This window comes from Triturus cristatus, chromosome 3_2 (assembly GCF_964204655.1).
Source record: "Triturus cristatus chromosome 3_2, aTriCri1.1, whole genome shotgun sequence".
NCBI classification, from domain to species: Eukaryota; Metazoa; Chordata; class Amphibia; order Caudata; family Salamandridae; genus Triturus; species Triturus cristatus.
The window spans coordinates 97,793,109-97,816,433 of record NC_140584.1 but is presented as its reverse complement, the minus strand read 5'-3'; the positions used below and the strand labels follow the sequence as shown (position 1 = coordinate 97,816,433).

General features: G+C 46.1%; 1 protein-coding gene across 2 annotated transcripts in view; it reads right to left on the bottom strand.

Moving 5' to 3' along the window:
- The window catches only part of SEMA5B (semaphorin 5B), an 834,612-nt gene that overhangs the window by 291,163 nt on the left and 520,124 nt on the right, over window positions 1-23,325 (bottom strand). The window lies entirely within an intron of this gene.

Below are 23,325 nucleotides of genomic sequence, written 5' to 3'. Positions count from 1 at the left end.
GTTGTAAAGGAGGGTGGGTCCCGATTCTCTCACTGGAGCTTCTGCATTTTTGCCCTCCTTTTCTGTTACGCCCTGGGACTGAGCCGGTGCGTTCTGTGCTTGTCCTGCCTCTGCCATGCCTCCATTTTCCGCGCAGCCCCCCCCCCCGGTCCATGTTGGCGCGCTTTTGGCCTGGGGCCGCTCGCTTCTACCGTTGCCTCTGTTGCCTGATTAGTTAGGGACTTGGGCGCTTACACTCTCTGTTAAGTGTTCTATTCCTGGTTTTTCGCTGTCTCCCTGGTGTGTGTATATGGCCTGTTGGGAGTTCTCGCTTCGGCTTGGCTCATCTGCGGCTGTCCCATTTTCCCGAAATGAGTCACTCTGGCCTAATGGTTAAGGTCTTGGACTCTTCCTCTGAAGATAAGGTGTTCGATCCCTGGTCTTTCTATGTCACTGTTTGCTCGTCTAAAGTGTGGGCAATGGTATTTCCTTCAGTAAGGTTGGGAACTTTTTTTTAAAGAGTTGCTGTACTCACTTTGCTCCTTGTTTTTTAGTTCATGACAGGGTGTCGGTGCGGTTTCCAGATTTGGCACTTCGTCCCCCGCATACTGCTATGGTTGCAATGTGGTTACGTTTTTGTTATTCCCTGCTGGTCATGTCTATCTGTTTTGATGATGCAGTTTCTACTTCTCTGGGTCCGGCATCGAGGAGGCGTTTGCGCGCCCTTCCGTGCTGTACATGACCCTGCATTGGGGCCTTCCAGGTGTTTCACCAATCTGGTTTTCTTCAATGTTGGCCTCTGCGGGTCCCATTGGGTTGTTCTATCCATTTTTTCAAGGGGTTCTCTGGTTGCCTTGGGTGGCGTTCACCTGTTCTGTTATGTGGCGCATGTGGCGTTGGGTTGCGGGGCCTCAGCTTCATTGTTTGCTGTTTTGTCCCTGTCTCCTTCCTCCCTTACGGGCTTTTGGCCTGTGGCCCTTTCGTCCTGTTGGCTCCTGTTCCCGCCGTTGTTGTGCTGTCCCGGTCAGTTCCTAGGTGGTGTCCTCCGGGGGTTCCAGGGGCTGTGGTCTGCGGCGTCTCTGATTAGGGCGGGCTGCGGTTGGCGCCTGTCCGGCCTTCGCTGGGCTGCATGGGTGGTCGCCTGGTGTTTCCTTGCTGGCTATTGATGCTCCTGGCGGGCTCGCTGTCTCGGCGGGCGGCTCCTGCGCCCCTTTTCTGATGGCTTCCTGATGTCACTATGCTTCTCCTCGCCTCCTGGGGGTCGGGGTTTTGTTGTGGTCCTTCTGTCGCCTCTCCTCTCGTCCTGACTGGCACGGTTCCTTGGCTCCTGCCCTCTGCCTGCCCGCTCCGGTTGTCGGTTCTTGGGCTCCCCTGCTCCTGTCCTTGGTGCTGTGGCTCTTTGGTTGCTATGCTTACTTTGGGTGGTGCCTGCTTGGTCGGGTCGGGGGTTCAGCTCCTGACTCTGGCTGGTGGGGTGTGCATTCTGCCCTTTTTTGTTGCGGGGTCGCTTTTGGCGGTCTCGCTGGTCCTTCTGTGATGGGTCCTGTTCATCGGATTAAGCTTGGCCCCCCCGTTGCTCCGGTTGGGGTTGTCTGCCTTGGTAGGGGCCTTCCTCGAGTCGTGTTTTGGGTCTTGTTGACTGGCGGTGTTTCACCCCTGTCTGTCCATTGCGGATCCTCCCCTTCCTGTTGGGCTTGGTTCCTCTGGCCCTTCCTTGGTTCTTTTTGCCCCAGCCCCTTCCCGCTCTTTCTCTTGGTGTGGCTAGGTACCTCCTTCCTGAGTTTTGGCGACTTTTGCCCGGTTTTCCAATCTGGCTTCTGTTTGCCATTTCTTGGCTTCTCTGGGGTTTTCCCCTGCCTTGCTGGGGCTTGTTTGTTGACACTCTGGTGGGTTTGTCCCCTGCCTCGTGCTCCGGGGTGTTTGCAGGGTTCGCCCCTGTTGGCTTTTGGCACTTTAGTGCTGTACTTGCCTGGGTCGTTTTGGCTCCGACCGTTCCACCCTGTATGCTCATGTTCTCATCGGCTCTCATTCGGTGATTTGTGGGGCGAGCCCCTTTAGTGCCTGGTTGGGAGTTCTCCTGGGTACGTCTGGTGCTATCTGCTTCCTTTGGGTCCCCGGGGTTGGCTCTTCGGCCTTGTCGTCCGGGCTCCCGGCTTTGCGCTTTCCTGGGGTCCTTTTACTAACAGGGATTCTGGGCTTGTTTGGCCTGGCCTGGCCAGGGCTTTTTTCCTGTTGGTGGTGCTCGCCTGGGTGCAGCTCCGTTGGAGTCTGCTTCTGCGGTGGTTGTCTTGGGCCCTGTTGTTCGTTGGTCCTTGTTTTTTGCCTATGGGGGCACGGGTTTTGTGTCCTGCCCCTGCTTTCTCTTTCCCTTGCTGGTTTTTGTTTCCTGCTGGGCTGTTGGGTGTCCGGGGGTGCTGGGACTCCTGGTTCTCATCTCCCTGGCAGGGTCCCTGCGCTTCCGGTGTGGTTTGTCACTGGTTTTGGGGTCTCGGGCCTTTTGGCTCTGGTGGCTCCCTGGGAGTCTTGGAGTGGCACAGACTTGTTTTCGCCCTGCCCTTCTGTCCTTCTCGCCTTTGGCGCCACCTCTCGCTGGACAGGTGTTCTGAGCCTGCCGATTTGTGTTTCTGCCTGTGGCTTTTTCGTCCTGTGCACTCCTGTTCCTGTCGGTTCTTCGTTGTCAGGCTGGGCCTGGTTGTTGGCTGACTGAATGTATGGCCGCCTGGGTGCTCGCTTCGGCGGTTCGCTTCCTTCTTGTGGTACATTCCTGGGTCAGTTTGCTTGGTCCCTGTGCGGGGCGGTCTCGGACCGCCGCGCTGCATCTTCCTTCCTTCCGGACGTGGGCGGACATCTGGGTTTTACGCTTTTCGCTGTTGGCCGGTTGGGTTCCCTCCAGGTCTCTTCGGTGTCGTTTCCGGCGCCTTCCTGGGTCCGTTTTGCCTTGTGCCTGCCTGGGTTCTCTCCCTGGGGTCGCGGTACCTTTTGGGGGGTCCTTTGTGTGACTGAGGTATATCCCCCTCCTGTTTCTCTTCTTGCGGCTCTTGCCAGTCTGTTTGGTTACATCTGGTTCCGCTGCCCCGTTCCTCTGGTTCGGCTCTCTCGCGGGTGGTGGTCACCCTTGTGGGGTTGCTGTGTTTGTCGGACAGCGTCTCTCTTTCTGCTGTGGCTTTTTTGTTGGGTCGCTGTGGTGGGGATGCCCTCTGTTCAATTGGTTCCTCTCTCTGGACTTTTGCTCCCCTCTCGCTTTTGGGCTGTCCTGGTGTGTTTGGTCCGGCGTGCGCTTTTCTGTTCTGGGCCCTGTTTCCTGTGGCCTTTGGCTCCGTGCGGTCTGTTCCCGTGCCTTTCTCTGTCCTCCTTCGGCTTTTGCTTGGGGCGGTTTTCCTGGCGCCTCTTTGTGTCTCTGGGGTACGGGTTTTTAACCTTCCCGGTGTCTTTCGGTCCCGGGCTGGTTCTTCCTAATCGTGGATGCCTCTCTCCTGGGTGGACTTTCCACTCGTACTGGTCTGTTGGGTTTGCCCTCTTTCGTGGGCATCCCCTTCTGGTCTGTTGGTTTCTTGTGAGTTTCCATGAAGCCGCTTGGCTTTGGTATGTGCTCACTTTGTTGGTCATGTGGCGAGGAAGACTAACGAGAAGGTAATGCCCTGATTACTTGCCGGTAATCTTCATTACTCCGAGATAGTCTTCCTCGCCGCATGAGTTCCTATCCCTCCCTCCCTGTCTGGCTATCGGCTTCATGTTTGGGCTTGGTAGTTTCAGGCTTTGGGGTTGGGCCGGCCCTCCTATTATAATGGTCATGGAGTGTAATGGGTCGGCCATACTGGGAAGGGATGGGAGGCATGGGAGTCTGACTTTTTTTGCTTTGGAGGGTTCTGGTGTGGAGCTGAAGCTCACTTCGTTAGTCATGCGGCGAGGAAGACTATCTCGGAGTAATGAAAATTACCGGTAAGTAATTGGGGCAATCCAAGTGTTTCACTACATGCCTGGTTTTGCTTTTTAACTTTGAGTGCTGGCTCCGTGCATTTTGATGTAGAGCTCTCCGCCTGATGGGGTGTACCTCTAGGAAGCACATGCTACATTTAAGTTGTACCACTGTGAACTACTTTGCAATCACTAGGGTTTAACTAATCGGACTGGTGATCTTTTAAAATTAAGCATGCATTTAGGGGTTGCTACTTTAAACATCAGGTTGTTTGTGTCTCATGTAAATCATGGATTATTAACACGCGGCAGCCCTGAGATTTCAATAAGGACATTTAAAAATAGAATGACTGGTATGATGTCATCAGTTGAGGGCACAGAATTTGTGACATCACTTCCACTATGATTATGAATTCATTAATCTGCCTGTATCCTCTTCAATCAACATCATTTAAATGCTTTAATAAACATCTACACATAAAATCTATATTTTCTTATTAGAAACATAAACTGCGTTGGTCTCTGAATATTTATTAGCACTGGTAATGTGGGAATGTTAATGCAACAGAGCCCCAGAACATCTGCCAATGGAGGTATAAAGAGAGAGTGGCAAATTAAAGAGCTGAAAGCACTATGAAATATATTGCAACAGGACATGGCAATCAGATGTGCATACATTAGGATTAAGCTGTGAAGACGTGTCTAAATTATAGAAAATACTACAATTAGAAATACTGAATTTATATTAAAATTTTAAATTGGCATAAATGAAGATATATTTGATGAGGTGCCCATTCATCGTAATGGTACATAAGAAAGTTGCTAACGTGATGAAAAAAAGTAATTTATTCGGTAATAACCACGTAAATTATAGCAACATTTCACTGCATAGAGCCTTCCACTGAGTTCCTTGTGTCCTTTTAGAATGAGATACGATGTTAGGAAGTACTGTGATGGTGACGGACCTAGAATGGTAATAGCTAAAATCAACGTGCATAGGGAAAGTGGCGTGGTCAGGCTTCCTGCAGTCAACTACAATAGTTCTTTGAGAAACAAATAACAGAAAAATTAGAAAAGTGAGAAATATCATTATAGAAAAACAGAAGAACGCAATGAAAATAGAGATCGAAAATGGAAAGAAAACGGGACAGAGAGAGAAAAAAGACATGGGCAGACAGAGGGAAAGAGGGAGAAGAACTCTATAAATCACACAAAAGTTCTTTGTGGCTTTCACTCAATCATGCAACACATTTGTGGAGTGAAAAGATGTCATCGCCTCCCCCCCTTTCTCTCCCTTTTTAGGGACATTCTTATAGAGCAGCCACCCCCTTTTCCTTCAGTTCATTGGCAGATGTGACAGGACTCCAAAACAGACCCCCTTCAATGTCCTGTCACAATGATCTTTGGAATAGAAAGCTCACAATCCTTCCCAATGGACTGGCCCATATTCACTCCAAAAATCAATTTACAACGCCGGCAGCCCCCTTTGTGTTTCTGCATTAGGCCAGCTGATTGTATTTTCCCCTCATTTTTCTGCCTTCGAGTTCCCCCATTGTCGTGCCCATTTACGGCAGCCACCCTTTGGCGATGTCAAGTCGCATGGGTGGGGGGAGGGGACTTTTCCACCACCTACTTGTAAGTTTCCGTTCTCAGAAAGTCTCGATGAGCCTCGCACAATCCACTGAACCTTTTGTGCAAGCTTATAAAACGGGCTTTAACACACAGCAACATCCTAAATAAATGTCCTGGGCTTTTGAAGCCTCCTATGAAGTATAACTGGGAACAAGCAAAACTTCAAATGCAAATATAAAGAACATATTTTAAAGATATGATGTATCTTGTGGAGGAACTAGCTCCGTATAACGTGCATCTGGATTTGATATGAAATTCTAAAGCAATTACCAGATCTTTAGCAAAAAGCCTTAGTGATTTTTTAGTTTATCAACATTTCCTGTTAACTGGGGCTCTATCTAGAAATTGCTTTACCCGGTCTTTATTAGAAGTTAAGCCCTGGAACACAAAGTGAAGAAACCGGATGGTAGAGTTCCCGCTTGGGGAAACAGAAACAAAGAGTTTTAGGTGGCAGTGTACTGCTCTTGGCCCATTTTATCACTTATTTCAATTAAATGTAATTAATCGAAGAGCAAATTTATTTGTTGGCTCTACTAACGGTGCCTAGCCCTGAAAGAACACCGGGGCAATAAAGTAGATTCCCAGTTGCAGACAGCAGTTCCGAGATGAAACATTGCCGAAAGTTATATGTTTCACAGAGGTAGTGACCCATGTTTACAAAGGTATGAACAGGAATTGGTTCTGAAAGCACTACCTACCCAACAACAGTGTGGGTAGATCAGCGTCTGGGTGTTAACCCGTATACTGTCAGACTTAAGTTTATAAGACATTATTCCAGTGCTTAATTTGTAACAAAGTAAGTGTCAGGGAAGGAGGGGGGACCCAGGCTATTGTTCTAAGCTTCACAATTCGTGCTTAAATATGTTTCTTGAAGCACATTTCGGGTATGGACACAGACCAGACCAGGTGGATAAACAGGTAAAAGGGCCTGACATATGTGAGGGTAGATTTGGTCCTAAAAGGTTGTATTTGTGTTTAACATGTTGTTGTTATTCTATATAAAAGTGCGTGAGTACAGTGAGACTCTCCCGCTCGCACTCCAGTTCCAGAGAAATTCACATTGAAACTTGGGAAGCGATATTCTTTGTATTCCAACTTCCCTGACCCACACCTCTTTTGGTTTAGGTGGTGTAGAAGTGTGGTGATGATCTGCCCGTTAGCACTACAATAATTGTGGGCTGTAAGAGATTCCGCACTAGGAATTTTGATGTTTTTTACAAGAATACACAGACATTGAGTATTGAACCATGCACTGATGGGTTCTGACTTGGTGTTGAGCTGTATCATGTGTGTGTATGGAAAAATGCATTGGTTGTATTCATTTAGGTTGTTTGTCATTTCGGGATAATTCGCAGTTGGTTACTTAGGAAGTGGCAAGTAAGGTCATTATATTTTGGATGAATGTATCCCCATCCCCCTTAGCTAAAACTATATGGTAGAGGTAGATAAGTAAGGAGTACTCCAGAGGAAGGCCGAATGACCTAGTTGGGCAATTGAGAACTGCCGAAACATGTCAGCAAAAGAGCAGATAAGAGGATGAAAGGACACTAATACCCCCATTTCATCACCAGCACTGATTTATAATCCTATCCAGGGAGCCCAATAATAAAGAGAGTCTAGGACGTCCCAGAGGTAGTTTTAATCACGTTTTTTGTTCTGCAGATTAGATCCCTTTATATCTGTGTATTGTCTCTCAGAAATCCCTTTGCTCGATCCCTGACATTGGTCTGCGCAGGGATGTTGTAGTACGCCCAATGATTAAACATTCCACTATTAGTGGGTAAAGGCATTTTTAAAGAACCTTGCGTTTTTCCTATGTGACATTCTCGAGTCTATAAAGTCCTCCTTTCCTCTTTTGTGTGTATACGTAGGGTTGTCAACAAAGGGAGGACGGAAAAGGAGAAGTACCTCTCTCCCCTACTGTGTGTGTATGAATTTGTGTCTATAGTAACAAGCATTTGTATGTTCATAATGAAAATCTGTTTTGTCTTCAGTTTTTGAAAGATGATGTATGGGAAGATTGAGTGTGTGTTAGATATGAGGGTGATAGCTGTTCTGTGAACCAAGAAGCTGTACTTATTTTTTGTATTTATTTGTTAGCCGCCATAGCATGTCGAACAGAAATGCATTTGTTGTCAGGGTAATCTGTGTTTGATGTTTTTGGTGTTTGAAGGACTTACAATGATGGCATAGACAAGTAAACATAATAATAAAGTATATAAAAACATTCCAAGCATCTATAAAAGGTTGTATCAATGCACACCTGCAAGATGTTAGATGCTGATTGTCCAAGTGTGCTTGAACTGAATGTAACTGCTTTCATCAGTTACCTTCTACTTTTCCAAGATTCATTTTATCGCTGTCATACGTCATACAGGTTTGATTTTGCAGTGATTTTAAAGAGAGTGGGACAGTGGTAGTTTGGGACTGCACCCATATTGATTTTAGAAATGTGCTGGATAGCACTAGCTTCAAACTAAGTTTCATGAGGCTTATCGCACTGTGGCAGTATCAGATGAAGGCTCACCTATGTCAAATAGGGGGACGTTTATCTCAGAAGTTACTGAGAAAGCAACAGGCTGGGAGGTAATGGAGAGTTTGCCACTGATGTGGTATTCTGAGCCCATACCCATAATTACTATAAGGCAAGTCAGGATGGTGAACAGTACTAGCCGCTCCTTCCAGAGCGAGTTGAACTCTAGTAGTAGAACAGTTGCTATTTTAAAAAAACACAGGAGGGCACTCAAGTGCTCATGAAGGATTCATGCCTTACTCCAAGCAAAAATAACTTGCACATAGTCATAGAAACATGAAATTGCAGCCCCAGGAGAAAGATTTGACACCTGATGAGGCTTACTCAGTATTGGTACTGGGCCAGAAGAGGTTAGACACATCTATATAATTGACCACAAAACCCAGTAGAAAGAGGGCAGAGGAATAAACTGGGTAGGGCTGCATCATGCAGGATAGCATATGGCAGCTTCTGGAGAGATATGGACATCTACTTAACCCTTTGTAAGTATTACTTGCACAGCGCTAGCGCTGTACTTGCGAAATCTCTTGTGAACAAAAAACCTCCTTCCCCCACCCCTCCCTCATGTTGCCTTCCTATCCTGCCCTTCTCCAGATATCTGTTGTTTGGGCCCCCATCTAATCAGCACTCCTCCACCCTTGTTCCGCCATGCCACAGAAAACAAAAAACACTGGCGAAGCCCTGTAGCTCATGCATATGCAAGAGCTGTTTGGCTTATTTCCCCTGAAGTTTCCACCCATTATTAATAGCGGCTCAATTTTGATCAGGGCCAGTGTTTGCTATGGAGGCAAGAGGGCAAGGGCTGCTGCACTTGTGTCTTGCATTGGCTGGAAGAGTCATGTGCTGCTGGGCTCTCGCGAGTGTTCAATAAGAACAGTGAAATGGACAAGTTATAGGTTTACTCCATTCTATCCACACCTGCGCTTGCCCGGTAGACGCCTGTTTGTGAAGAAGGATGTTTCACATCTTCTATTTCAGTATGCCTGGAATAGAACCTGTGTTGGTGTTCCAGCTTGGCTTCCTAGAAAGTTAGTTGTTTACGGCAAAGTTGCAGAATGTGTTGTTTTTTTCAATACAGGGTATAACAGGTGTCTATGAAAGCTCTGGTTTGAATACTTGCACTAGCAAGGCCCTGTGGACAATAATATATTGTAATTGTGTAAATATGTGGCTACAGAGCTTTTACATTCTATATGATCCTCAAATCAGTTCTCAATGCAGGGTTTTATTTGAGCATCACTGCTTCTCACACTACCTTCGTCCTACTTTCACCACTCATTCTCCGCCCTTCCCTTTATGAGGATTGGTGGAGCGCCTTTGTTAGGTGTGTTGCCAAGCGAACATTGATTTTTTTCATTTTGCTGAGGCTATTGCAAGGCCCATAGTGGCCAGGTTTTCTTAACTGACTCTTCAGAGAAATGAGGGCATAGCCTCTATTAATGAAATCTCCTTTGTCGGTGTTCTGTTTGCTTAAGCAGCTTCTGGAATGAGCCCGAGGATGTATTGTTTCTCAGTGAACGTGTTTTGTGTGAAGTCTCTGACAAATTATGGGATTAGGAGTCACACTACTCACCTTTTCCAGGTACCTGCAGGTGTATTTATAATTAGGTCATGTGATCTAAATTTTAAAATATTTTGTAGAAATGCTAACATTTTGTATGTATGTTTTTGGGCTTTTGTGTTTTACCTTCAATGTGAAAGTTGTTAGCTTTGCATCTTTTCTCCTCTGCAGGTGCAGTTTCAAGGCTTCATTAGTTAGAGAAAGACATTTTGTGTACTGTAGAGATAGCGAGGTGCAGTAAGAAATCTTTGGCAAGAAGGAGACGTGCTAACGAAGTAGGAGACTGACAGCCATGGCTGCAACGAACGCTCAAGTTGTCCTGATGTTCCAATCGGAAGGTGGGAAAATGAAAGGATGTTGCCAATGTCTACCATGAAGACGATTGAATTTTACAGGAGATAATGATGAAGATTTTGTATGTGGTAATAGGTGTTTTTTTTCATTTTTTTTTTTAAATCAGTCCCTCCCCCTCTCTCCTTCCTCTGTCCAGGTTACCAACAGAAATAGAGCTAGTTCTTACTTTTAGAAGAATACGGCATTAACCATAATATAAGAACTACATTTCATCATCAAATACACTTTACATCAGCATTTCTTATCCACATCGTAAATCAGTCAGTTATAATTTATAAGCTTGCATCCTCTTAAAAGATACTTCATTTGTTCTCGAGGAGGCCATCTCGTCCGCCCCTGTCATCCCGAGACTGCCACACTGTCCGAGACACAGTTTGTCTCATTAATTCCATGCTCATCTCCCTCACGAATCCACCTTCTCAGTGGCGCCCAGATTTCCATCCCTCTTTTCCGTACTCTGTGCCCTCTCCGTGCACATACTGCTGATTCCCACTGATATACCGGCAGGAATCTGCCCATCCACTGTTGACTATTTGGCGGGGCTAAGTCCAGCCAGTGAGGGGCTAAGCAGAGTCTCAATACTGTCATAGCGATGTATACCTATGCATGTCCCGGTAGTGCAATATCACCCACCCCTAGCACTATCAACTGCGGTGACATGCCTATCTGGCGCCCCATTTGCAGTTCTGGAATGCCGCAAACATCTCTTTTATGAGTATCAAGACTGGGGTAAGATTCGAACATATGTATAATATCAGCTGCTTGGCAGCTACAGCGAGGGCAATGTGACCCAGCCGAACTTCCCCACTTAGCAATCTTAGCCAGAGTAATGTACAGGTTAAACCATGTTTTAAAGAATTGCATCTGTAGGTTGGCTTCTATGAATGATGTCTGGGTTAAATGTAGTGAATATTCGGATTCTCCAGATCCCACTTGTAGGAGTTCATGCCAGCGATCATAATGCCTGGTTAGATCATCCGGCATTGTCTCATTTAACATTTTATACATCATACCTAGCGAGGTTGCCCCTTTCAGCAGCACCTCCATCATTGTCACCCTGGCGAAGCTGCACCGAACCGAGCCTTTCTAGCCAAGAAATCTCTGATATGGAGACATTTTAAAAATTGGCTGTTCTCCACCCCATACCTATCCTTGATCAGATCGAACTGTACTATCCCGCCTCATCCATAACATTACCAACCGTCCTCACTCTTTTTTCATACCAGCATTTCCTATGTCCATCATTAAAAATACCAGGGAGTGACTCATTATTATAGATAGGGGTATAGACATTCACATGGACCAAATCAAGTTTTTTTCCGGACCGCAGTCCAAACCTTGAATGCACAGACCACAGTCTTAAACTTAACCCTTTTAAAATAGTTGAATTCGGTGTGGCGCAGGAGACACCCTCTAGCTTCTGTTTCGAATAGTAACTCATATATTGAAATGGGGACCACCCTCTCTGGACTTGCTCTTTCCCCATTTAGTAGCAAGGCCATCCTCTGTAGTATCGAAGCCCAATGATATAGCTGGAAATTAGGGGAAGCCCAACCACCTCTATCCCTTGGAAGAGTTAGAAATGTCAACGCTCTCCGAGGGCAACAATTGGCCCAGAGGAATCTGGAAACCAACTGGTTTAGGGTCTTAAACCAACCACTGTCTATGATTAATGGAATGGCCCTAAAAAAATACAAATTTGGGGGCAAAAATAGCATTTTAATGACATTATTTCTCCCAACCAGTATAAGTTTCAGGTTGTCTAACCGGGCAAAATCCGGTTTGAGCTCTGGGAGTAGTGGACCTAAATTTGCTTCGACAATTTTTGTCACGTCTGTCATAATTTCCACCCCAAGATACATCGCTTTCCGAACTACCCGCTGATCGTTCAGCTGTACCACACTGCTGATCACAATTTGGGTTCTATTTTGGTTAAGCCGGTAGCCTGAGATATGTCCAAAGACGTTGGCTTCCCTTTCAAATTCTACTAGCGCATCCTCAGGGATAGGAGTGACAATCGCTAAATCGTCGGCATAAGCCAAGATCTTTGTGTCCCCCCCCGTTACTGTGTATCGCTAAGATGTTATTATTCCCTTCGATCTTTCTGATTAGCGGGTCAATGTATAAAGCAAACAGTAGGGGGGAGCAGGGGCAGCCCTGGTGAGTCCCCCGGCTGATCATAACTGGGTCAGACATTTCCCCCATTACCGCTACTCTGGCCACTGGGTTAATGTACATCATTGCAATGGCATTAATAAAGCCCCTGCCTAGCCCTCTGTTCTCCAAGTTTGCCCACAAAAAAGGCCAGGAACCCCTATTGAAAGATTTCTCTGCATCCAGCAAAATTAGCGCCACAGGGTCTCTGGCAATCGCTACAGCATCAAAGAGCGTAATAGCCCGTTGAATATGATCGATGGTGCTGCAGCCCGGGACAAACCCAAGCTGGACTAGGGAAATCAATTTCTTTATTACCCCCGCAAGTTGCCTAGCTAAGATTTTAGCATACACTTTTACTACGCTATTTACAAGCGTGATTGGGCGCTAGGACCCCAGCTCCTCGACCGGCTTGCCCTTTTTGGGAAATACGACTATATTAGCCGATCTCCATGAGTCTGGTGCCCTCTAACCCAATTGAGCCTCTAAAAATTCTTCATTCATAAATTCATGTAGGCATGGAGCTAGTTTCTTATAAAATTCCCCAGGAATAGAGTCTGTTCCTACCGCCTTCCCTATTGAAAGCGATTGATTTTCACCCCTTACTTTTTCCTCCGTAATAGGGACCTCTGGCACTTCCCTTTCTTCAAGCGCTAAACTCTCCCCTGGTAATCCCGCCAGATAATCCTCTATTTCTTTTTCCCCATAGTTGGCTTGCTCGGTATATAGCTGCTGATTGTTGGAATGCATCCCGTATATCCGCAGGTTCAGAAACTAAGCCAATCAAAGGATCCTCAATTTCCTCAATCCCCCCCGAACTACCAGCTGTCTTGTGTGCAGCGCAAGCAGATGTCCCACTCTCTCATTACATTCGAACATTTTAGTACGCCAGGCCATGTATTTCCCTGCCACTTTTTTCGGCGAGATATCAAATATTGCCAATATTACTAGAGCCACTCTTGTTTGTGCCTGATCAATGTCTCCCCTATTTGTGATTACCCCACCAGCTGTCTTTCGGCCTCTAGTAGCTCCCATACAATTCCTGCACATGCTGTTTTTCCTTCCTCTGAGATGCTCAACTATATCTTGATGTTTCCCCCCTCCTCCCTGCTTTTAGGGCATCCCAAACCACATCCATCCTCGCACTTCCCTAATTCTCGGCTAGAAATCTTGGGATATAATTCCTCATATGTTCGATGTATTCTACGTCCTAGAGGAGTGCTCTATCAAAGGTCCAGCGTGATATCGGGGATGTTGGTGTTTGTATTGAAACTTCGAAAACCAGCGGGTTGTGGTCAGACATGACACGAGGGAATATGGAAATACAACATGTTGACATTACCCCAGAGACACAAATAAATAGTCCAGTCTTGCATGCGCCTGATTTGAGGCGGAGAAGAGAGTATATCCCGGGTCCTGGGGTTCTTGGGTGGCCCATACATCTGATAACCCATGCGTCATACATAAATAAGCTAGAGATTTAAAGACCTTGGGTTTACGGGCATGATATGATCTTTCCCCTAACTTAATGTTACTGGAATTCATACTGATATTGAAGTCCCCACAAATTATTAAGGGGAGAGGCCAGCCGACTAGCTCAGTGTTCAACCAGACGAACAAGGCAGGGTCATCCAATAAAGAACCATACACTGAGCAGAGCGTGAAAAAGCTATTGTCAATACAGCATTGAGTAATAACCTATCTGCCCATTTTAGCCGATTTCGAACGCGGGAATCTTATTGTAACTTTGCGAGCCATAATCGCAACCCCTCATGTACGTGGTGTTCCCTGTGATGTGCTAGAAATAAGATGATATCCTGCGAGTTCTGCCACCCTCTGTCTGCCTGGCTCTATATGTGTCTCCTACAGGCACACTTTGTCTGCCTTCAAATATTGTATTATTTTAAGATCTATGAAGTCACACGAGTTCAAATTCGTATATATTATATCATTAACTCCAAATAAACGGAATTTAAATACAGATGAAAACATACCCCATTGCGTCATCACCTCAAGAGCTGTTCCCCTTGAATGTTTGTCTTGGACGCTCATTGAGAAATAACACATTGTGTGTTTTTTGTGCCTTTAAGTCAATGACCAGTGCCTGCTATCCATCATAAATCAATTTGCTTCAACATGAATTTTAAGCCAATTATGGTATTTTATGACTGCAGCTTCGGAGCGATGCTGAGAACGAACAGCACAAACGTATTCCCAGCAGAGTGCAGTTTGAAAAAAGGTTTCTCTTTCTCAGCCCAACATCGAAAGAAATTGACTTTAGGTGAAAACCAAATCTAGCTGGATCCAGTAATTACTTATTCTTAGGAAGTTATTTTTCAGTTAACTAAACCTGCATTATTAGTATGGATCTCACCTTACCCAGATTTGCAGAAAACCTAAGTTTAGGATATTGAGGAAATGTTGATTTCAGGGTGCCATTTAAGGAAGAGTGCTGAGAAGTGCCGGTACTCTCCCATTGAATGTATTGCAGCAGTGCTGAGAAGTGCCGGTACCATTTGAATGAATTGCAGCAGTGCTGAGAGGTGCCGGTGCTCTCCCATTGAATGAATTGCAGCAGTGCTGAGAAGTGCCAGTACTCTCCCATTGAATGAATTGCAGCAGTGCTGAGAAGTGCCAGTACTCTCCCATTGAATGTATTGCAGCAGTGCTGAGAAGTGCCGGTACTATTTGAATGAATTGCAGCAGTGCTGAGAAGTGCCGGTACTCTCCCATTGAATGTATTGCAGCAGTGCTGAGAAGTGCCGGTACTCTCCCATTAAATGAATTGCAGCAGTGCTGAGAAGTGCCGGTACTCTCCCATTGAATGAATTGCAGCAGTGCTGAGAAGTGCCGGTACTCTCCCATTGAATGTATTGCAGCAGTGATGAGAAGTGCCGGTACTATTTGAATGAATTGCAGCAGTGCTGAGACGTGCCGATACTCTCCCATTGAATGTATTGCAGCCGTGGTGAGAAGTGCCGGTACTCTCCCTTTGAAATTAAAGAAGTGCAGGTACTCAGTACCGTTTAAAGCACTGGTACTGTTGAGTTGCCTAATATTAAACATTCATTATCTGCCAATACAGCCAATGAGACCTCCCACTTTCCAGACCCTTTGTGAAGAACGAGCTCTCTATAGAAACACCTTTTATATAGGTTTCCCATTGTATGCGCACAGGCCCACAACACCGAGCATGCGCAGGCCATTGGCTCAAAACCTAGCACTGCCTGAAAGTCAATCTCACCGTAGGGGTCGGTTAACAACCAGGCAATAATACTAGCCTTGTTTGCCACCTATGCTTCATCACTCACTCAGAGGCAGTGTTAAATAATTGACCAGCTTCACAGCAAAGGATTAATGTTGTTTATGTCTCCACTATCTCTCCACACACCCTCATTCCAGAAAGGCCCCTGGTCCTGGCCTTGACTGTTTGGATTAGTCCTTGGAAAGACTCGAGTCCAGGCCTGCCCCTGCTCCAAACACCTGGCTCTCTATCGATGTTTAACTATAAAGCAAACACAAACCCACTCAGCCGCAGCCCCTCCTTGACAGCGAGTCACGCCATGGGGGATGCCAGTCACGGGCGAGGCAGGCCCCTGCACGCGGAGGGCAGCTCAGGCCCTGGTCAGCCGGCCGGGCGCACCGACTTTTATCTCACTAGTCAATCGGACGAGCTGTGACTCCCGTCCCAGCCCCGGGCGGTGCTAATCCTGCAGCATTAGTTCCGCAGGGGTGCTCCGAGTTACAGGATTTGTAAAATGGCGTATCAGGTAAACACCAGCAGCAAAGAGCGGTGAATAATTTACTCGCCCATTCTACAGTGTTTAACTGCCAACATTTCACCGGATATGTTTGTGGAAGTTTTGTTTAAATTATTTAGTTAATTATTAGATCTTTCTGAAACAGGTGTGTCAAACTTCGCTCCATGCTACATTTTCAGACCATCCATGTGAAATGCCTTCACATAAAAGAAATCTTAATAAAAATAATTTAGATAGCGGTCATCCTGAAAATCAGGCACGGATGCAAAACCTCTTGGGCGTAAGCTGGATCCCCTAGTCTAAAATAACTGCTCATGGTGCATTCACAGACATGGGTTTTGCCTGTCTTGTGAGTCAAATTGATTATTACATCTTTCAACATAATATTCACCAGGTATAAACACTGCTGTATTTAATTCCCAGTCTGTTTCTATTATATTAATCCTTTATATAAAGCACATCGCGAAAGGAACTGTCCTTTTTGACCAGCAGCGGCGCGTGCAGGTTAGAGTGGTGAGGCTGGGTTGGGGGGTATTCAACAGACGACCACGAGGGAAATTAAATAAATAATTCATCTTTCCTTATCGTCGTCTGTCGGAATCCCCCCCCCCCCCACCCAGCCCCACCGCTCTTACCGGCACGGGAAGCTGCTGCTTTTGACCCTGGTAATAGACACAAATAAAGAGACTGCGCAAAAGAACATTGCCCACCTAGACAATCTATTTACCGGCATGCTACAGCTTCAGTGCCTTTACTTAGTTAGCCTCCAGCTTTATGCAAGTGAGATGGACATTTAAACATACTTGGCATCGATGAACGCGGCCAGCAACACTCACAAACCTCAGAGTGCTCCTAAACATGGATGAGATCCTTTCCATGTGATCCCTCACTGGGCTACTCCCTGCCCTACATCCGGGGCAGGGGATGGGTTGCTTCTTAGCTCCATGCCATCGGAACTCCATATTTCCTGCCCTATGTTGCTTTCAGTTGTTCAAGGAAAACAACCCATGACTACAAGTTTCAGAAACCACTAGGTTGTCCAGCAAGATACCATGGCTGGAAACACAATGCTAAAAAGCTAAAATGGTGGTGTTCCTACTACAAACACAGGATTGAGGCTAGAGTGAACGTTGGTTCAGAAGCCCAAACTAAATTGATACTCTACAGAACTGCATGGGGATACTTTACATAATCAATGACTACTATGAAAATCTGCATTGGATTCGATCTCAGGAACAACGTTGGACCTCCTTGGGCTAGAGACTTGTACAAAGCGTGCTACCCTGAGAACATAGCTGACGAGGACGGTATCTGGCCATCTAAGGGTCCCTGGACCGATATCCCATCCCTGGTAGATGTGTCCAGATGCAGAATTTCTTTTTTAACTCTACTTCAGAATTGATGTGGCACCCATGAAAACGCAGTGCCTTCCAGCCCCACTTTTGTGTTAAATGTCGGTCAATTTCTTCTTTTCTTTGCTTGGCACCATTAGACATTAGGTGTGTGTTAAGTTTGTGAATCACTGGAAAGTCATGCTCAGTGTTCTGAGGGTCTTGAGTGGGGAGGCTGAAGAGCCAGTTGCTGAAGATCAACGGCAGCAAGAATGCTTTAAAGTTGATCATAAATTTTATTAGAACATTGGAATGTTGGAAGCTCCATTGAAAACAATGGAGTGCTCCGGGCTTATAATGGCTGGTATAAGCCCGGAGCTCCAACATTCCAATGCTTCTTTGTTCACAGATCTGGCTGTGAACAAAGGCTTCAGGGAGCCTGAGGGGATTTTAATCCCCTCGTGCTCCCTGAAGGCTTTGTTTTATTTGTTAGAACATTCTGCCCTCTAGTGGCAGAATGTCCTAATAGGCTTATAGCCCTCAGGGCTATACCGGCTATTAAAGTCCCGCTGCTTTGTTAACGTCCCTCGCCTTCGGCTCGGGCCTTTAACGATGCAGCGGGCCTTTAATAGCCGGTATAGCCCGCTAAGGCGGGCTATAAGGCTATAATAAACGTACTGCTTTAACCATATAAGCCATGCAGCGAGATTACAACACATTACATTTGAGAGAATGGGTACATGAAGAGGGAGCGATAGAGAAAATGATTTAAGCGACTACTCCATACTCTATTTTGGAGTGGAGCCGTTACATAGCATTCATATAGTAAGTCATTGGAGAGGGGAGGGGGGCGTTTGTTTTTCCAATGAAGCACAAATATTTCCTCTCTTAGCTCCAACTCATCCAATAAGAGCTAATTTGTAGGCAGGCCCGATGGTCTCCGACCAAGCCTGGTTTTGCTTAATGGCATGGTTGATTGATCAGTGCTTTATGTGTAAAAAAATAAATGCTGGTCTCCAAACCTTTCCTGAGAAGGCAATGTGAGTCGGAGGATGGTATGCCCCACTGGAAAGTGCCGTGCCACTACCTAGGGAACCTTCAACTACTTCTTTATGTTGCCCCCCAGGCCAGGAAACGGAGGGAATAATCCAACTTTTAGTTTACTAGAAGAAGGCCTTCAATACACTTAAATGGTGAAAGATCAATGATTTGGCTGTCTTTCTACTATTTCTATGTCCGTAATAAATTACCTCAGCCATTAGCACTGCCCACACATCTGTGAAGTCATTGCTGTCAGCAGTGCTTGCCACATGGTGGAAATGTTATGTTATTTTAATTTATGCAGCGCACAGCTACTCGGAAGTGTCCCGGCGCTAACAACAGAAAGGCGGCCTAAAAACACAGACGTCCATTAAAACAGCAGAGTCTTCAGGGACTTCCTAAACAGACGAGGATCACAGATAGCCCTCAAAGTCAGAGGAAGTGAATTCCAGGCAAGGCAGGCTCTACGGGCAAACGAGTTGCCCCCCAACCGTTGACGCTTAAATTTGGGGACCTGCATCAACAGCAAAGAGGACGACCTCAGCTGTCTCCTAGGAATGTAAAAGGAGAATCTGTCCTGCAAATACAAGGGGCCTAAACCATAAAGGGCCTGTTGCACGATAGACAGCATTTTGAATTTGAGTCGTGATTCCACAGGAAGCCAATGAAGTAACCGAAGCTGTGCCCGAGCACTATGCCTGGGAGACAGCCCCCCTAGAAGTCTGGCAGCCGAATTTTGGACCACCTGCAATTTCTTTACAAGGTAGCCCGGGCTGCCCACTAGGAGGGCATTCGCGTAATCCAGGCGGGAGAGAATCAGTGCACGCACCACCGTCTCTCTGTCCCTGTATGGCAGCAAGGGAAGAAACTTCTTCAGACTCCTCGGCAACCCAAAACATGTGCCGGCTAGTTTTTTTACATACGATGCAAAGTTCAAGTTCTCGTCGAACCAGACGCCGAGATTTTTTACGGCCCCATTAATCACTGGGGGACATGGAAAGCCCGAGGGCCAGAGACTTGCTCTAAACTCAGCAGAAAAAGAGCCGAACAACAGGACCTCCGACTTTGCCTCATTGCATTTCAGCTGTGCATTAGCCAACCACTGAAAGACAGAGGACAGACACTGATGAGGTCTAGCCACCGAGTCGTCTTCCTTGTTCCAAGTGAACAGCAGCTGGGTATCATCAGCATAGGCCATCACTTTAGCCCCCAGAGACTCCGCCAGAAAAATCAGCGGAGTCACATAGATGTTAAAGAACAGAGGGCTAAGTGACGACCCTTGTGGTACCCCCGTGGTAACCCTCAAGGGTACCGAGGCACACGGAGGGAGCCAAACCTGCTGCATCCTTCCCTCCAAAAAGGAGCTGATCCAAAGCAGAGCTCTCCCAGATACACCAATATCCGAGAGGCGGTCAAGAAGCATGGCATGGGGCACCGTGTCGAACGCCGCCGAGAGATCAAGCAGTATCAGTGCAGCTCTCCCGCCGGCATCCAGACACTCCCGAATCGACTCCGAAACCTCCAACAGAGCAGATTCGGTACTGTAGGAGGCACGGAATCCAGATTGCGCCGGATGGAGCACACCCGCTTCCTCGACGAAATTAGTCAGTTGGGACGTGACCGCCTTCTCGCAAACTTTGGCCAAACTAGGCAGAAGCGAGATGGGACGATAGTTTTCTGGGAACAAAGGATCAAGGGATGGTTTTTTAAGAAGAGGCAAAATTAAAGCATATTTCCATGCCGTGGTCACATGCGCTTCCCTTAATGAATGATTAACCAGGAGATTAACCTCTAAATTGATGGTATCAGCCACATCCGAAAGTAGTCTAGCAACGCACGGGTCGTTAGGCGAGCCAGACTTGAGGGCTTTAAGAATTCTGAGGGAGCAAGTCAAGTCAATGGGACAAAACTCAGAGAAGCTGGAAGTCGGAGAAGCCCTAGGCAGGAAAGGAGCCTGCTCAGGACTACCAGACCTCCTCGAGGGCCGAAATGTCTCCTGGATGCTAATAATTTTATCCCTAAAAAAAGATGCCAAGGTATTACACTAGGCTTCCGAGACAGGGGCTACTGCCACCTGAGCACTAGGGGCTAGGAAACTCTGCACTATGGCAAAGATCTCTTTAGAGTTGTTATTAGCGCGTTCAATACGGGCTGCATAATACAGACCCTTGGCCTCCCCTATCTCTCTGTAGTAAAGTTTTTGTATTCGTGCCAAGCCACCACATCATGCCATGGAAGAAAAGCAATGCTCATGCACTGCGTTATAAATTCTGGCTACTTACTTACAAAGCTGATTGCATTATATTGCTATTTGTGGACTTAAGAGGAGGTGTAGGGAAGTGGAATATTATGTGGTATAGCTGGGTAGCCTTATCATGTAATATTATCACAATACCAAAAAACCGGTCTTTGGATTTACACTAATAAATCCTTAGCTTAGTCCTGGTAGAGTGGCAAAGAGCAGTCAGGCTTAACCAGAGGAACATGTGTTAAGCATTTGAGTACCAACATAGATGATAAGTAATTGAGTAGGCCTGGGTGGAGTTCTGCTACGGAGAACGCCGCAGTGTGCCCAAAAAACTACACCACGCTACTCGAAGTTCCGGAAGTGGCGAAGTGCAGTACGTCGCGCTGCCTGAGCTGATTTCAAGCAGCAGGAGCTTGTCCCACGCTGTAAAATCAGCATGAACAGCACTATCCGTCTCGCCAGAGGGCACTGCTTCTTTTGACCACTTGAGTAGATATTCTACTCGAGCAGCAGCTTCCTCAACGCAAGTGGCAGATTTCTCAATGCGAGCATTGAGAAATCTAGCCTGGAGGTCTAGCACTCAATTTTTCTCACTCGCTAGCTTAACTTTGGTGAGCAACGGGCGAGAAAAACACTGTTCCGCATAGCTTCATGGAGTTTGCCAAACTCCGCACTCCATGCAAAAACTCTGCGAATTCCGCCGACGGAGTAGAATTCTTAGCCCACCTGTATATTTTACATGACTCAAGAGAAATCCGACACCAATTTACAAAAATAGAGTGCTTTTATATTTTAATTTAGATACCAAAACGAATGGAATATCGTACATATAACCGGAGTTATAGATTTTTGAAGCAATATTAAATCAGTGGAGGGAAACACATAGACAAGATAACATTGCGGGTGCATGCCAAGCCACCCGGGGCACAAGAATTGTGTAAGTGTGAGAAGACAGGTTGTTTGATATTAAGCATGACATTTTAGTGGTACCCTAATGGAGCTGCCAATCTCGAGAGTGCCCGGTTGGCAGCCCATGTTGCCGGTAACACTTATAGTAGTTTACAATGGGGAATGCTACTATAGGGACATATAGGTTTGCGCTTATATGTTCACATCTTTAGTATAATGCACCTTGCCTCCTGGTTTGAGGAGGCCTACCTTAGGGGTGCCTTACATATATTAGAGGCAGGGCATTTGACTGTGCTACACATGGTGAGGGCACAGTCGAGTTCGGGCAGTTTGCACTGCTCCTGCAGTTTGCAATGACAGGCCTGCTGTCTGTAATTTGCATGGGTCACCCAGGGTGGGTGTAAACCGTGCTGCAACCCTGGGGACCACTTTGCCACCAATGCCCTGGGTACCCATGGTAGCTTATACTAGGGTCTTATAAGGGGGGAAAGTCTTTGCCAATTTTGAATTACCAAGTCGAACATAACAGTTTCAGGAGTGAGCACAGGCACTGGGGTCTGAGCAACAGACTCCAGTCAGCCTCATAACCTTCAGCATTTAGAACAAAGAGTGGGATGTGACCATACAAAAAGGGTCTCTTTCCTACAGGAGAACTTTTGAAATGCATATATTTAGGAGTCTGTCTAGTTCGAGTACCGTTGGTTATAATTTCCATCTTCTCCGCAAATTTGCAAGTCCTCATGTTATAAATGTAAATTTTCTTATCGTGCCATCCCTTTCTTTTTTTGATTTTTCAAATGGATTGTCAACACAATTATTGCCCCAGACACATTTGGCCTACTGGCAAAGTGGGCCAGAAAAGGAGAGTTGCGTTTAGAAAAAATTCTGCCTTTGAAAGGTCAGGTGGCATGTTGTGAGCAGGAGACAAAGTCCCAAAAGGCTGATTGTAACAATCTGAGCTACAGGCTGGACTTCTTTCACTTTGTTTGTCGCAGTAAATGCATGCACAGTTATCTTCTGAGCACCAAAGTTCAGTTGTGAGGCATGGTGACCTCAAGCACAGTCCTCTTTATATAAAAGACTTTATACAAACATTTCCCAGAAACCCTGGATGGACTGGAAACACATCAAATACTTGGAGGAACTAGATGACACACAGTGGGAGGAAGCTTCCTGGTTGGTGAGAGGTGGACATCAGAGCTGGGTTCAGCCTGATGCAGTCTAAGATATTACACAGGATGTACTACACATGTTCGCCCTAAAAACAAATGGGGAAGCCAATGACATGTCTCTGCAATCGACACTGAGGACAAGTTGGAGATTACTTGTGTGCTTGTTGAATGTGCCCCAGGATAAAATGATCATGGGACAATGTTAAAATCAAGCTTTTAGCAATAAGTGAAATCAATACTCCCCAGGACCCCAAAAGTGGGCTCCTAAGGATCTGGGGAAGGATACAGGGCAAACTGGCATCACCCAAGTGCACTATATTTTTCTGTGACATAGGTCTGATGGTGTCTCACCAAGATGTTGTCAGATTAATGGTAAATGCAAGACCACCCTTAGATAGATGGTCAGTGAATAAGGACTAGTGATGACTGTCAAAAAGTGGGTACAGGAAGCAATGAATTTTAAAAATCTGGGGAAAAAGGCAAGTGTATAGTAGACGTAACAGAAGAAAGTAAGGCCAATAGATGGGACCGACAACACAAAAGGGTTAGCGAGAAATATTTTGTACAGAGGAACACTACTGTTTGGTTAATGAGAAAAGGGTAATTTTCATAGTACACTGTTTTAAACGTTATGATCTGTCCATTAGACATGCCAAATTTGTATCAACAACAGTTATAAACGTTAGCTGTGTTTCAAAATGGAAAATAAAAAAAAGAATTAAAAAAGAGACTTCA